The sequence below is a fragment of the Adiantum capillus-veneris genome, chromosome 4, assembly GCF_014529385.1.
Source record: "Adiantum capillus-veneris isolate H3 chromosome 4, ASM1452938v2, whole genome shotgun sequence".
Classification (NCBI taxonomy): domain Eukaryota; kingdom Viridiplantae; phylum Streptophyta; class Polypodiopsida; order Polypodiales; family Pteridaceae; genus Adiantum; species Adiantum capillus-veneris.
In genome coordinates, this window is record NC_140934.1 from 167,421,725 (window position 1) to 167,437,584 (window position 15,860).

Genomic DNA, 15,860 nt, shown 5'->3' on the forward strand with positions numbered 1-15,860 from the left:
TCGCATACGGTGTATTGGCAAGTCCCTTGCTTCGACAGTGCGGCAAGGAGCGCACATTTTTGGCGCCGCTGCCGGGGATATGCCCTACACTAAGCTCGGTTAGCACTTTACGCTTCCTTGTGGTGCAATTTCTATCATAGGAAAGGCAGGGAAGGAGTGTGTGGAGATTTCTGTTTTTTGCGTTTTCTGCATTTGCTGTCAAGTTTCAATTTCTGCTATTGTCTGCGTTTTTTCAATTTCTGCAATTTCTGCATTTTCAAGTTCGGCGTTTTCAATTCCTGCAATTTTCTGCATTTCTGCGTTTTCTGCGTTTTTCAATTTTCTGCATATCTGCGTTTTTTCAATTTCTGCAAAAAAGATTTCTAGAAAAAAAAAAAAAACAAACGGAAATTAAAAACGCGAGCGAGCGGGCGGCTAAAGTTTTCGAAAATAAAAAACGTGACTCTTAAAACGGACGGGTTGGTTTGTATAAAAGATAGATCGGGATCATTTTCCCAAGCCCAAGCCCAAGCCCAAGCCCAAGCCCAAGCCCAGGCCTCAGTCCTCAGTCTTATGATATATACTAGACTCACTCTTATATATATACCCTACTCCCTCAAGAGAGAATGAGAGCATGTGGGACAAGTCCTCCACTCTCCTCCTTTCTCTTCCCACTTGCACCCTTAGACTTTCTAGTTTGGGCCTAGTTCCCTACTGGAAATTGACAGTTTTAGGGATTCCGAGGGCATAGAGTGACCAAACAGATGGCTGTAAAGCACGGCACGACCCTCTGACCGATACGCTCGTTTCGAGCTATCACACGGCCCATTCCACGACACGCTCTAAAAAATCTAGCAAAAAAACAAACAAAAAACACGCTAAAAACTAGTCACAAGGCCTCCTAGAGCAGCTTTTTGACACCTTAGGGTATCAAAAGCACATGCACTTACGCTCTGGGCGGGTGCTAGAACACGATCATATTGAGGGTGCCTCTGTTCATACGGATACCCATTACCCATCCACGATAAGCTCTAGACCCTCAGCGGGGACACAAGGTAGCACCACCCAAGACCCTAAAATAGCCGCTAGTGATTCCTCCTCCGACTCAGAAATCATGGAAGCATACCCTACCCAAAACACTGAGAGAGAAGGCCATGCACCTCCCGAAGCTCCACAGCCTAGTACTAGTATGTTTAGCCGTTTCATGGAAACATTAGGTAGAGCTACTCGCTCGGAACCTGATGCAGATGAAGCACGCGAAGGGGGTGGGGAAGTGGAATCTCCTTTCACATCGCACGTGGACCCCACACCCCCAAAGAGTGTCCATGTGGATATCCTGCCAACTTCTTACGAAGAAGGCCCTGTTGAGCTGCCTCCTTCAGAAGTTCCCTCTAGAGTACCGTTGGTGACAAGTAAAACCACGGGGAGCAACATTGCTTCTACCTCACAAGAAACCATTAACACGTCGACTCTAGAAGGATTGTTCATTAATGATCATTGGACATACGACCTCCACACTGAGGTGTTGACGGATCTACACTCTAGCCACGCCTACCATGTAGGATGGATAGAGATTGTACAATCCACCTCTAGTGCCATGAGCATCGAAGATCAACAGAAAATGATATGTAATGTTATCCATGGCATTATTCAATCAGAAAGGCAAAACCAAGGGGTAAATATACTCTCAACTGGCCCCATGAGATTTCTGGATACGAGTAAGGCTCAACAGCCTACTCTATCACAAATGGAGACTCCTCTAATGAGCCCCATGGACCCATCTTACGTCATTTCACCTGGGGTCTCTATGCAATCTGAGCCTCCGAGCGAAAACTTTAGCTTCCCTAACTTGGCTCAACCCTCTATCAAGGAAAACACAGTGCTCACTCCAGGGATAAGCCTGACAGAGAATGTACCGATGACGTCTACGGTTAGCGCAGTGCCACTACCTAGTGTCATAGTACCTAATATGGGGCCTCGACCATATGTGCCTCTAGCCCCTTATGCACACATGGCCCCCACACCTCCAATTGTACCACTTGCTTATGCTCCTCGAGTGCCGCTCCCTAGCCCTTATTCGAGTGGACCTATGCCCGGTTATGTTCCATATCCTGCATCATCCACACATATGCCAAGACCGGCACCCGTCCCTCTCCCACATATGATTCCAAGAGTACCTCCACCGGCCCTACCTCCTCACATAGGTGACTTGGCAGCGTTTGCTCAAACCATAGGTCGATCTATCGCGGAAAATATGCGTCATGCATCTGATAGAGAGCCTAGAAGTAAGGCAGTACAAATTGCCAAACTCACGCAAAAATTCAATGGGGACGAAGATGCTAGGAAACACATTGAAGTGTTTGAACAAGTATGTGATTCCTTAGGGGAACGCAACGAACTACATAAGTGCAATGCCTTAAGCTTGACATTAAGTGGGAAGGCTAGAGATTGGTATAGGACCCTAAGGGTGGACGAGAAAACAATCTACCCTACCCTTCGAAGGTTGTTTCTAAAGGAGTACATACGAGAAGGTGTGCTTTGGGGTGTAGCATCTCAGCTACAGAAGGCCGAACGTAAGGAAGGAGAGTCAGTAAGGGACTTCATTAGTTGTCTAAAGCACTTAAACTCTCGTTGCCCTGTAAACGAGCGCTTCAACAATAACCAACTGCTTGATCGATTCATTCGAGGGTTGAGGAATGAAGGAATCTATAATGGACTAGTGATTAGAGGTATCACAACCTGGGAAGATGTCACTGCCAATGCAATCCAACTAGAGGACAACTTGATGATAGCAGGCATGAGGGTGTCTACTGACACGAGATCCACTAGCTCACAAGCCATTGAGTATGAACCCATGACTGCAAAGCCCATTGCCAATGAGCCAAAGGTATTTGAGACATTCTTGACAGACCTCACCAAGGCAATCCAAGAGTCTCTAAAGGATAATCGACCCCCTCAAAATAGTCACATGTATCCAAGAAGGGAGCAACAATGGTGTTCCATTTTCTTAGGTCCACATAGCACTAGTGAGTGCCCTACGTTTAGAGTAAAATTTAATGGAACTTGCAACGCATGTGGTAGGTATGGTCACCAAGCTAAGGATTGTTTAATGATCAAACGTATGATGGCAAATAGACCACCTGTAGCCTGGACGGATGCGCCTCGAGCTCCTGTATTGATGCCTACTCCACCTGTTGAGCAACTACCGCAACACATGGTCCCTAGACCTCAAAATGTTGTACAAGCTACACCGCTACCACCTCCTGTGCTAGGACCGCAGCCCCCGCATCCAAGAGTCGCCCCTATGAACCAAGTGTGTTGCGAGCCATCAAATGCTTATGCAGATGGCTATGAGGAGGAAATAGATACTAGTATTGCCTACGGACTTGATACATTGGAAGAGTGTCCTATATACTACATGGAAGATTGTTGGGGACAAGTCAAGCCGGTTTATCAAGCTGCTGCTCTCGCATCCAGAGGTCAAAATATCAACACCCAGGCTAGGAGGCCACCTCTTCATTGCTACGAGTGTGGTGGACCACATCGAGTAGCGGAGTGCCCTATTAGGCTGCAAAAGAATGCTGCACAGATGCAAATGAATCAAGGGAGCACGTCTGCAATGCCAATACTCACATGTAATCGTTGTGGCATAGATCACTTGATTTCCCAATGCCCCTATAACCCAAATGCGCCTAAAATCACACCCCTAAATTTGGTCGAAATTGCTAGTGTGACATCGCCAAGACCACCCGTTGCACCCGCTTATGCGATTACACGGTCCATGCTTCAAGGGCCAGGACATATCCTCGAAGAGAGAGATACCGCGTCAGTTATCCAAGCAAAGAAAAAGAAGACACGAAGGAAGAAGTCGCAGAATACGGAAAATTCAAAGCCAAGTTCCAAAACAAACATAGGAACAGGAGATGACCCCGTGTATATGAATGACCTCGAGGATGATTCAGATTCAGTCGAGACAATGGATACTAGAACCAATACCACAAAGGGAAAGACCGACAAAGAAAACCGTAACATGGAACCAAATGAAAACCGAATAAGAGAAAACCATAAAGAGCCTCTGAAAACACCACAAGTGTTTCCAAATCCAATCCAAGACCCCCAAGATAAACCGCAGGGGCAAAAAGGGAAGAATCGTAAAAAGAAGATTGGGACGCACCCAAACCCAGTAGACGAGATTAAGCAGGTGAAACATCTAAGAGGTTTAGTGGAGGAGACTCAAAGGAAACTAGAACCAGAACCCATGCAGGTCAAAATTCATGACACAGTGTTTCCCACGCAAGTTCATCCACCCCACATGAACCATAGACCGTTAGCCATATCTAGTATCATCCAAGAAGGGAGTGAGGACGGGACATCAGAAAGTGAGCATACACCCTTCTTGTTGGGAAGGATGTTTAACGAAGGAATACCTGATCCCATTGAGGAATATGAGATTCCATCCTCACCAGTTCCTAGTCAAGGACCTACACCCTGCAAAACGCCAATGAATGTTGCCAAACTAGTGGACTTCATGTCTTCTGAGGTCCGAACCACGATCATAGCAAAGCTGTATGGAGATCCTGAGTTATTCCTTGCACTTCGAGCATTCCTTAACGGAGAGCTACGAACGGGATTACCGCAGTTTGCGCAACCAAATAGGCCTGACTCGATTATGATTGATGAGGAAAATCATGTGCAATCACTTGACTTAGATGGACACGAGTCTGTGATCGAGGTACCCATTAACGAATTAGGGCAGTATTTTGAAGGCGACGAGTCTAATGCGACCCTACCCATCACTACCAAGGGATTAACTATAAAGGGAATTCTTGATGGTGGTGCGGGAGTTAGCATCGTTACAAAAGATTGTTGGGAATCCATGGGAAAACCCCGCCTCAGTGTTACTAACATTGTGGTGAAGATGGCTAATGGTACCATAGCCAAACCTATGGGGATGCTCAAGGATCTTAAGATCAAAGTTCTAGGACACAAGGTACGACATACGTTCATTGTAATGGATTTCTCTAAACACCTTATGTCATATGAAATGATTTTAGGACGACCATTCATGAGGGAAGCACAAATGGTTCATGATTGGTCTAAAAATCATGTCTATTTGCAATTCCAAGACTCTGTCCTTAGAGTGGATTTGGTGACTGGTAAGGTACACCCCTTAGGGAGTAAAACCATTATTGATCATCGCTCTGACACCACAGTTCACTCGGCCCCACTACAATATTGTTACACTTGTAAGAAGGATACAGACATTGGCCATGATTCTCCTTATATGGATGTGTTACCGGGTATGACGGAATCAGACAATGTGGATTGGGTCCACCTAGCATCAACCATAGACACTTGGGGAAATAGGGGGACGACCTGGGTAACACCTGAGGGGGATGAAATGCATGTACCCTTAAATATGCTACAAGCAATGCATATCGCTTCTGACAAGACTCATCCTAATGTAACGAAGAAAACATACAAGTGGGTCCCTAAAGCTTCTTTAGTGACCATAGCTAGTGCTAAAAAATAGAATCCTTGTAAGAAACGTACCACTCGCTCCAAGAAAAGTAAGAAAATGTTGCGATGGATCCCTAAACGACTATTGGAATCCCAAGGCTACTATCAAGGAAATGATCAAATCTGGGTGCCAAAACGTAGATTGTGCTCTTACCTATCACCTGACCCAAGTGAGCCCAATCCCGTAGCTCCAAAACGAATCAATGATCGTGGAAAGAAAAAAATCACAGAATGCTACACACCCGCTCCCGAGCTAGTTTGGGTACCAAAGAAAGAATAATTTGTTCCACCTAGCTCAGGAAGAGGGGAGTCCCATGAAGATTCTAGCTCCTCATGTAATACATCCATAGAGGTAAAAGCTTCTACACAGTCTCCATCTATAGTAGTGGACCTCCATGAAGCTACAAAAGAATCCACACCTCCCAGTGTTCAAGAATCACCTGATGAACCACTTCAAGTTCAATCCTGGGAGAGTACCTTACCACCCTTGCAGCTTGACAAGGCACCTAGGGTAATAGAAAACTACTGGCAAAAATCCTCACCTATTACCAACTGGAACAATTGGTTTCAAAGGGTGACAAGCTCATTTCAAACGGTATGATCTACCCAAGGAAGGGGGGAGTGTTTGTGAACATCCATCATTCATTTGTTTCCCTCTCAACCTTTTTCCCTGACCTCTCAATTCCAATCTTAGGGAATGTACATATAAAGCTTTATACTCACAAAAAACAAAAAAATAAAGAGCAAGAGCAATTAGCAAACGAGTATGCACATTAAAGTCAAAACATTGACTCAGACCTACACATGTCACATCTGGTACAGTGAAACAGAAACCTATGCCATGAAACACCTTTGATCCTCATCACTTGAGTGATGGAGCGTAAGTAAGATTAGTACGATAGGAGTGTTTCTGTTTTCGAGTTGAGTGATTAGCGAAGTTCTCTTTTTCTACTAATGTGCCTCCTGGAGGTATTCCTTTTGTTTCCTAGTGTGTACAGGAGCGTATTGCTATTGATAGGATTTGGACCTTCATGGAATCTTTATCTCGACTCACTCTTCAAATCAAGCGCGACCATGAACACAAACAGGTGTTTCTTGTCCATCAGCATTGCCCTTATCTTTTTGCATCCATGTTTGTCTGCTTTGATTGTGATTGGTAGCATAATATTCAGTGCATTTGCTTAGTATCAAACATTTAATTCAATGCAATCTTTTGTCTTAATCACTTGTTTAGGTGTAAAACTCAAGCAGTCCGACTAAGCTACTTTGACCAAGTTAGGTAGAGATCTTCTCTTAATACCATGGGGAATGCCTTCCTAATAAGCAATGGTTACTTAGGTTCTTAATCCGATTTAGGCAGCATTGTGTGAAATGTACTAGGGCTTTCTAGTGGGCTTAACCCTATTGACCTTTAGCTTAAGTATTATAAAGGGAGTTTACTAATGTGATGAGCCTGGGGAGTGTAACAATGTTATATGACCCCCCAAAGTTACAAAATTTAAATGTTGAAAATGAACAAGCAAAAAATCAAAGTGCCACAATGTAAAATTTTAAGCTGGAAGAGAAATCTCAGCTTGATTTGGTACTTCACTCACATGTATCGCCTATGGTACTAGAGCCCTAGAGGTTCCCAGTGTGGGCGCTTTTCCTTGAAAAGCAAAAAACCCAAGGCATACAAAATAAGCACACACATCAAAATTGAATCAATGTGAAAAGACTTTGGGGGGTCAACGAAAAAGTAATCAGTCAGGCGATGATTTCATGAGAAATTCCTTTTATGGTAGCTTAACTACAAAGTTTTCTAGATATAGCCTCTAGTCAGCCCTCGAACATGAATACTTGGCTCTCGCGATTAAACAACTTAATTGACCACAGAAAATTAAGAAGCTTACCCATGGTATTAATATTCGATCTCTAGTGCCTTTCGACCGTCAAATTAGTGACCCCAGACTTGTTTAATTTTTTACCTTTACATCTGTTTATGCATTTGATTACATTGCAATTTAATGTTCATCGCTACCAAATTGTTTGAAATTCTTTTACCAATCAATTTGTCTACCTAAAACTGCATATGCTTTTTAAGAGAATGCAATTACTGTGCCAATGCTGTTTGATTTTGCAGTGACTGAAGAAGGCTAAGGACATTCATCTCAAATGCTCTTCCACCTCGACGACCCAGCTTCAACTCAATAGCTTCCGAGGACGGAATCTACATCAGGAAGGGGGGCATGTTAACCCTCACGGCACACGGACACCCCATCACCTACGATGGACGCGTATTATGTATTTGGTAGAGTCAGGTACCGGGCTTGTCGGTCCAATAGGGAAAGGTAGAGTGATCGTCGATGAGAGGCGCACTTTAACTTGGACATTCAAGGGATTAGTTGGTTAAGCATGGGCGCCCAAGTGTGAATGGGGTGAGCTCCTATAAAAGCCAACTAAACCTAATTTTTACTCATTCTCTCATTTGTGCAATTGAAGAGTGCTCTTGCTCCATCTCCATCTTCTTCTTCTACACCTCCTAGTGTGTGTGTGTGTGTGAGAGAGAGAGAGGGAGAGTGTGTGTGCGATCGAGCATTATGAAGGCACGACGGTGGCGAAGCGGTTGAGCGCGGCACGACTGCAGCTTCTTCTTCATCGCGGCGAGGAATCCACCACGAAGGCGAGCATAGAGTGGTGAGTGACACACCCTTTGTTTTCTTGAGCTTGCTAGTTTAGGCTTGTTGTGTGCTTGGAGCCGATTGTGGCTTGCATACGGTGTATTGGCAAGTCCCTTGCTTCGACAGTGCGGCAAGGAGCACACAATGTCTCTGTAATTTAACTTCCCTCTATACTTTTTGTGTGTGTCCTAATTCATAATTGTAGAACCATATCCACTGTGCAATTGTCTTGTCTTTAAAAGTTCTCTTAGACAAAAAACAGGGAGCAACCATTCCCACTTGATGGCTCTGTAATTTGTTACCACAACTTTTCTTCCCTACCTCATGCAATTGGCTAGCATCCTTCGTAAAGCCCACTCTTCACGGGCAACTTTGACCTCTTGAATATACCTTGTTGAATTCTCCTCACACTGCACTCGAATGCTCTCTCTTGCTTCACTATCAGTGATAGCATATACTTCTTCATTATCCTCTCTATCAAAATGTATACTCCATGGTCTCCCTTTGGTTTTGCGTTGTCTTGCTTCCATTACATATCCAGGTCTATGTGAGCTTGTACTGACTGCACTTGTTTTCTTCTTCCATTGTATTATCTATTTGTCACCTTCCATCATCTGAAGGATCCTCATACAAAGGACTAACACCAACCAAGCCTTTTAATGTACTCGCAAAATGAGTTGGATTTGGAGATTCTCTACCTTTGGAACTGGCCATCATTGCTTCTATGGAAGGGTCCGTTCTGATGTATCTTCCTGTGGTGTATCCCAATCTTTTTGCACCTTGAATATATGCATTCAAAACGTCACTGACACATGTATCATAAAGTGATATTTTACGTTTACCACCTTCACCTGCTAGCCAACTAGCATGGATGCTCTCTGAATTGTTTATACTTGGAATTTGAGCTTTCTCCCATGGACTCTTACTGACCTATAAATACAAAACAATTAAAACCATATATAGGTACATCTATATTTTGATGTATTTAATAAAAACAAAAAAATGATTGATATACCATTGTCTCAGTGCTTCCCCAATGGGAAATCTGTTGGTCGGGCCACCAATTAAACCATCTCTCTAAAGCCTTTCTATTATCCCCTATCACATATTTCACCCACCATTATCGTATTGTGGAAGCTATACGGGAGGTTTCATTTGTAGTCTTTGCTATGCACCATGGTTCACACATCAATATCAACATTTAAATGTGATGGAGTCAAACTTTTGTTACGTGGTGTAGTGAACATAAAAGAATTGTTAGGATTTGGATCGTGCTAGCTATGGTGGATGAAAGAGAAACATGGTGCAAGTGTGTGAGTGTGTGTAAGCAAGGTTATCACTCAAGTGAATTAGGTTCCAAAATAGATTAGCTTGGACTCATAAACACAATCTTGAGTATTGACTTAGCTTAGCACAAGCTCACCATAGACAAGCATGTAGTGCAAAATGAGTTGTTGTTTATTGATTCAAGAGATGAGCTTTAAGTAGCTCTACATCCTTGCTCCACAGTATGTGGGATAAATCCACTCTCCTCTCCTTGACTCACACCTTAGGACAAAGCTCACACTTTACAATCCTCCCCTTGAGGTTTGGACTAAGACAAGATACTAAAGATGCATGATCCACACAAGCTAACAAAATCCACACAGGATGGTGATATCCACACAAGAAAGTAAAATCCACAAAGGATGGTGATATCCACACAGGATGGTAAAATCCACACAAGAACAATCCACAAAGGATGGTGATGTCCACACAGGATGATAAGCTGGTATCCACACAGGAAAAAGTCCTCCCCTACAAGTAGAGAGTCTGCATCTTCAAAATGGGTCTTCCCAAACGCTACCTTCGTCTTCGTCCTTTTTGTCTTCTACTACGTGAGTTGATCCTCTGTCAGGTCTCTTGCCTTCGTTGCTTCTACTGATGCTGCTTTCTCCACTGCTACTGCCTCCACTTGAGTAACACCGAGAAGGAGGGTGTCCCTTCCTACCACATTTGTTGCAAGGTTTGTTTGTGTAGCAATCTTTTTCTACGTGTCCCATTCTTCCACATTCATAACACTTTCGTCTGTTTGTCGATGTTGATGGCGAATGAAGATGTTGCGATGAAAACTCCTCCTGATGGGGTAAGTGAACCTCTTTGCTTTCTTTCTTCTACTTGGACTAAGTTGATGACATCTTGAAATGGTGGTGCTAGTTCTTTTTCTTCAAGAATTGTGACTAAGTGGTCATAAGAAGGTGGCAGTGCACTTAAAAGTATAGCCACTTGTCATCTTCTGGTACTTCAACTTGGATGTAAGTGAGTTGTGTGCCAATGCTCTTAAGCCTGTTCACTAGGCTAGCAATATCCTCCCCTTGAAGCATAGTAACTTTGTAAAGATGTCTTTTAAGACTAACTTTGCTTCTTTTGGCTCGAGCTCCAAAATTACTTTCTAGGACATGCCATGCTTCATGTGCATGCTTACATTCATCTATGAAATGCACATAGTTATCATGAAAAGAAGTGATGATAATTACCAATGCTTGTTCGTCTTTGGCCAAATTTTGTGCACTTGCTATGAGTGTAGATGCCCTAGTGTGCACTCCATCGGGTTCGGCTTGTTGCTCGAGAACAGTGCGAATGAAAGACCACAAATTTTTTTTCATAAGATAACCTCTTAATTTTGTTTGCCAAGTGTGAAATCCCTCCCCATTGAATTTCTCTATTCCCTTGTCCCCCATTTGTGCCAATAGAGGGGTCTTAGCTTAGGAGACTCTCCTAGCCAGTGTCTGCCTCTTTACACGGTGCACAATTGATGATAGAAAAAATTTAATTTGCAAAATTGTGCTTGGTTGTGTGCAATAATTTTAAGGGTTCATTGTAAGAGAGAGAGAGATCTCCCCTTTTTTGTGAAGCTCCTCTTCACCATTGCGTTGGTGAAGCCCCTCTTCACAAGGAGGTAATGCTCCTTTGGATGCTTTGAAGATTTTTCTTTGACTGGCCTTGACAGCTTCTGGAAAGGATGTATTCGAGGCTCATCAACTGCGAGAAAGAGCCCTTAGCTTTTCTTCAATTCCTTTTTCTTGCTAGCTGCGGTAGCATACCGTAGGCTTAAGGATCTTTGGTGGGAGCATGGGCTTAAAAAGGCTTTTCCTTGGAGCTTTGAGGCCCATGAGAATGCGCCCCTGTGAGGGGGTGGGATTTAGATTTGAAGCCTTTTGAGGCAGCACCGTGGGAAGGGGGGCCCAACAGGGGCAGACCCGAAAGCTCCCTTAAAAGGGGTTGAGCGCCTTCGTTGGGGCCCGCGAACGAATGGCAGGAATCAGGCCGGGAGGGCTCCGAGCAGTCGGGCAGTCACCAGCGGGCGGGCAGTCACCAGTTGGGCAGGCGCAGGCGTGGACAGCCGGCCGGTGGACGCGTTTTTTTGTTCAAACATAGTTGAGCGCTTTCTTCAAATCCGCTAGGGCGCCTTGTTTGGGGTGTGGCCGCCCTTTTAAAAAGTCAAAGGACCCTTTAAGCAAGGTGTTCCCACCACGTGCAAGGCTTGTTAAGGCTTGTGTTTTTTCACAAATGGTGGTGAGCATTGAATGCTCTTCTAGGCACACACACACACACACACACACACACACACACCTAAACACACTTCCCTGCTGCTGCAGAACACAGGGAAATGGTAGCATAAACTCTCAAAAAAGGTTCAAAATTAATTAAGCGATTATTTTCACATGAGATGTACAATTTGAGCATGGGAGAATGCATTGCGAAGCTCACGACACTGGCTATGGATGCTCATAGTGACAAAGCAAGGTAGTGGAGTACTTGGGAGTAATGGAACACAAAAATGGTAGGAAAAATATTGAGAGAAACACCTAATGGTTAAGTATAATACTATTTAACCTCAGGATTAGCCAGGAGAGTAGTGGCCCAAGGGAATCAAACCCAAGAACGTGCTCACACTGACTAATTGATGCTAATTAGTCACAAGGTATGCATTGGAAAGAGAAGAGAAATACCAAGGATCCTAATGATGATTAGGAGATGCCAATCAAACTAACACACAAAATTACAACAACAATCCTAGCTAGCACACAGTAGCTCTGATACCAAATGTTAGGATTTGGATCGTGCTAGCTATGGTGGATGAAAGAGAAACATGGTGCAAGTGTGTGAGTGTGTGTAAGCAAGGTTATCACTCAAGTGAATTAGGTTCCAAGATTGATTAGCTTGGACTCATAAACACAATCTTGAGTATTGACTTAGCTTAGCACAAGCTCACCATAGACAAGCATGTAGTGCAAAATGAGTTGTTGTTTATTGATTCAAGAGATGAGCTTTAAGTAGCTCTACAGCCTTGCTCCACAGTATGTGGGATAAATCCACTCTCCTCTCCTTGACTCAAACCTTAGGACAAAGCTCACACTTTACAAGAATCACCGACTTTTTCACTTGTTTCTAAACTAACAAAAACCACATAAACATAGTAATCTTAGGACAAATCCATATGTTAACTCATTGAGCTTTCAAAATCTCCCCAAAAAACGTATATATATTTTTTTGAATATGGTACATATAAAATATACGATGTTTTAAAAATTATAAATTATATATATATAGTATACAATATAGTTTTATATATCCCCAATTAAGCGCTTTAAAATTAAAATGGACATAGTATATATAAAATATATGGTATTTAAGTATATAATATACCGAACTATACTAATATAATATAGTTATATTATACTATAGAATATATAGGTATATTATACACTACACATACTATATGTTTAGTTTCTAATTATATTATATTGATATAATATATAATATACAAAATTCCATGTATATCAGTCTAGTACCAGTATAGTAGTATACCAGTACCACTATAGCAGTACAAAAGTATAGCAATATTCCAGTACCAATATCGCAGTATAGCAGTACCAGTATAGTAGTATAGAAGTATAGCAATATACTAGTAGCAGTATAACAATATAACAGTACCAATACGAGTATCAGTAACAATAGTGCGAGTACAATACAATACTAGTACGGCCACTACAATACTAGTACATGACCAATACAGTATCAGTATCGGTATCAGTACAGTACCAATACCAAATACCAATACCATTACACTACCAGTATTAGAATAGTAGAAAACAAAATTCGAGTACAGTACCAGTACTAGTATAGGATTATAGCAGTAGAGTACCAGTACTAGTAACACTGAAAATATGAGACCTCTGAGGCCAGTACCAGTATACACCCGTATAGGAGAACTAATACCAGTACCATTACTAGTACCAAAAAAATTTGAGGCCAGTACCATTACCAATACCAATACAACACTGAAAATTTGAGACCTCTAAGGCCAGTATGAGTACCATGGTGTACAATACTAGTACCATTACAATACCAACACCTATATAGTACCAGTACTAGAACAGTAAATAAGAAAAATTTGAGTATAGTACCAGTACCAGTATAACAGTACCATTATACCAGTATAGCATTATAGCAACATAGCAATACCAATACCAGTACTAGCATTGAAAACCCGAGACCAGTACCAATATACCAGTACAAGTCCAGTATCCCCATACGAATACCAGTATAGCAATATTAGTATTAGCACTAAAAATCTAAGACAAGTATCAGTATATCGGTATAGTATATTAGTATTAGCAATATAGAAGTATAGTTGTATCAGTACCAATACAACACTGAAAATCTGAGACCATATTATATTGTATGGTATGTATACTCTATAGTAAATTATATGTATAGTACGTATCTATATATTGTAAATATTATATGATATAAAGACAATAATATATACTTTATATTATATATTATTTAGATGATATATATATACAAAATTTACTATTATATAGTATATAATAAATAATATATTTACTATGTACTACATAATATATAGTATATACTATGTATAAGATATATTTATATAACTACTATGTATTATATATACGCACAATACTATATAGTATAATGTTATAGTACATAGTATATGATATTATATATATATCATAAATTATAATATATAATATATATATAATAGAGTATATAGTATAATGTATTTATTAAATTAAATATTATATATTATAATATCTTTATTGGATATACTACATTATATATATTATACCATATAATATATAGTGTCGATATATGTTACCATATACATGTGGTAGTGATGTGTGTGAACACACTAGGACCGTCGGGGCATTTTTTCCCTCTTTAGGAGGTTTTTTCCCCCGTGCATTGTATATACGCCCATCACTCTAGGGCTATCTATCTTTCCATTGCACACTAAGTAACACACTCTCTATTGTGTGCCTTGAGCTTCCTTTGTCTTCTCCAAGCTGTGTGTGTTTCTCTGCAACCCTAATTCCAACAATTGGTATCAGAGCAGGTCACGCCCTCCCGGGCTTAGTCAGCAGCTGCTCCAGTACACGCCTGCTCACTTTCTTCGATTTCAGTGAGCTTTGGCGAGCGTTCGCAGGTCGACAAAAATTTTGGGCAGCCTCAAAGAGTTTGGTCTGCTCAGAATTTTGATTTGGGCTCATTTCGTCCTCCGTTTCCACTACAGGCAGTACTGCACAGGCTATTTCGTCATTTTGTGCAGAATTTTTGTCAGTGCTGTTTTCTGCATAACAGGTGCCTTATAGTATTCTACGGTTTGTACTATATAGCACAGGTTGTTCCCGCTCCGTTTCTTCTATTTTCGGGCAGTTTTCACATCAGGTGCAACATTTACCATGGCTGACAACAACACAGATGTGTTCAAGATGTTTGCTGCTGAGGACAGGTTGGATGGGGACAACTACCCTATGTGGGCTTATATGATGCAACATGTTCTTGTGTCAAAGGGTGTTTGGAACATTGTGCAGGGCATTGATGTACGTCCTGGTTCTAAGGATGTAGGCGATGTTGAGGATGTTGCAGGTCTTGCTGCAAGGATTGCAGTTGTTAGAGTTGTTTTGCCTACCACAGAACAAGCTCGTTGGGATGTTAAGGATGCGCAGGCTCATGCATTGATTGCGTTGTCTGTGAAGCGCACCATTGTTCCTCACAGTCGTTCAGCAGAATCTACAAAATAGGCTTGGGATATTCTAGCAGGTCTTTATGCAAGCCGCAATGAGGCTAAAATTTCTTTGTTGCGTAAAGAGCTGGAATCGAAGATTATGCATGAGGAAGATGATATGGACACTTTCCTTGCTAGTGTCAAGGATATCAATGAGCAGCTTATTTATGCAGGTGAAGTCATCAGACAGTTCCCTTGTGCAGACTGTTCTTGATGCCTTACCAGATTCCTACCAGACTTTTGCTAGTACTTGGAGACTTATGACCCAAGGAAATCCTGAAGTTGTCAAGTTTGATGCATTATGCACATTGCTGTTGCAAGAGTCACTTTCCAGAAAAAATAGGACTAGGCAACGTGCAGTTGAACATGCTTTTATTGCTTCGCAAAGAAAGGGTGGTAGCAGTAATGCAGCCACTTCTTATGGTTCTGCTGCGAGTGGCAAAAATTATGTTCCTAATGCTTCTGTTGGAAGCACTTCGTCTGGCAATTCTCGTGATAAGGGCAAAAAGAAGATGCATTGCGATTATTGTAAAGCCAATGATCACTTGATCAAGTCGTGTCCTAAGTTGAAGGCCAAAGAGGCTAAGAAGAAAGAGGGTGGTTCCACTGCAAATGCTCGTTCC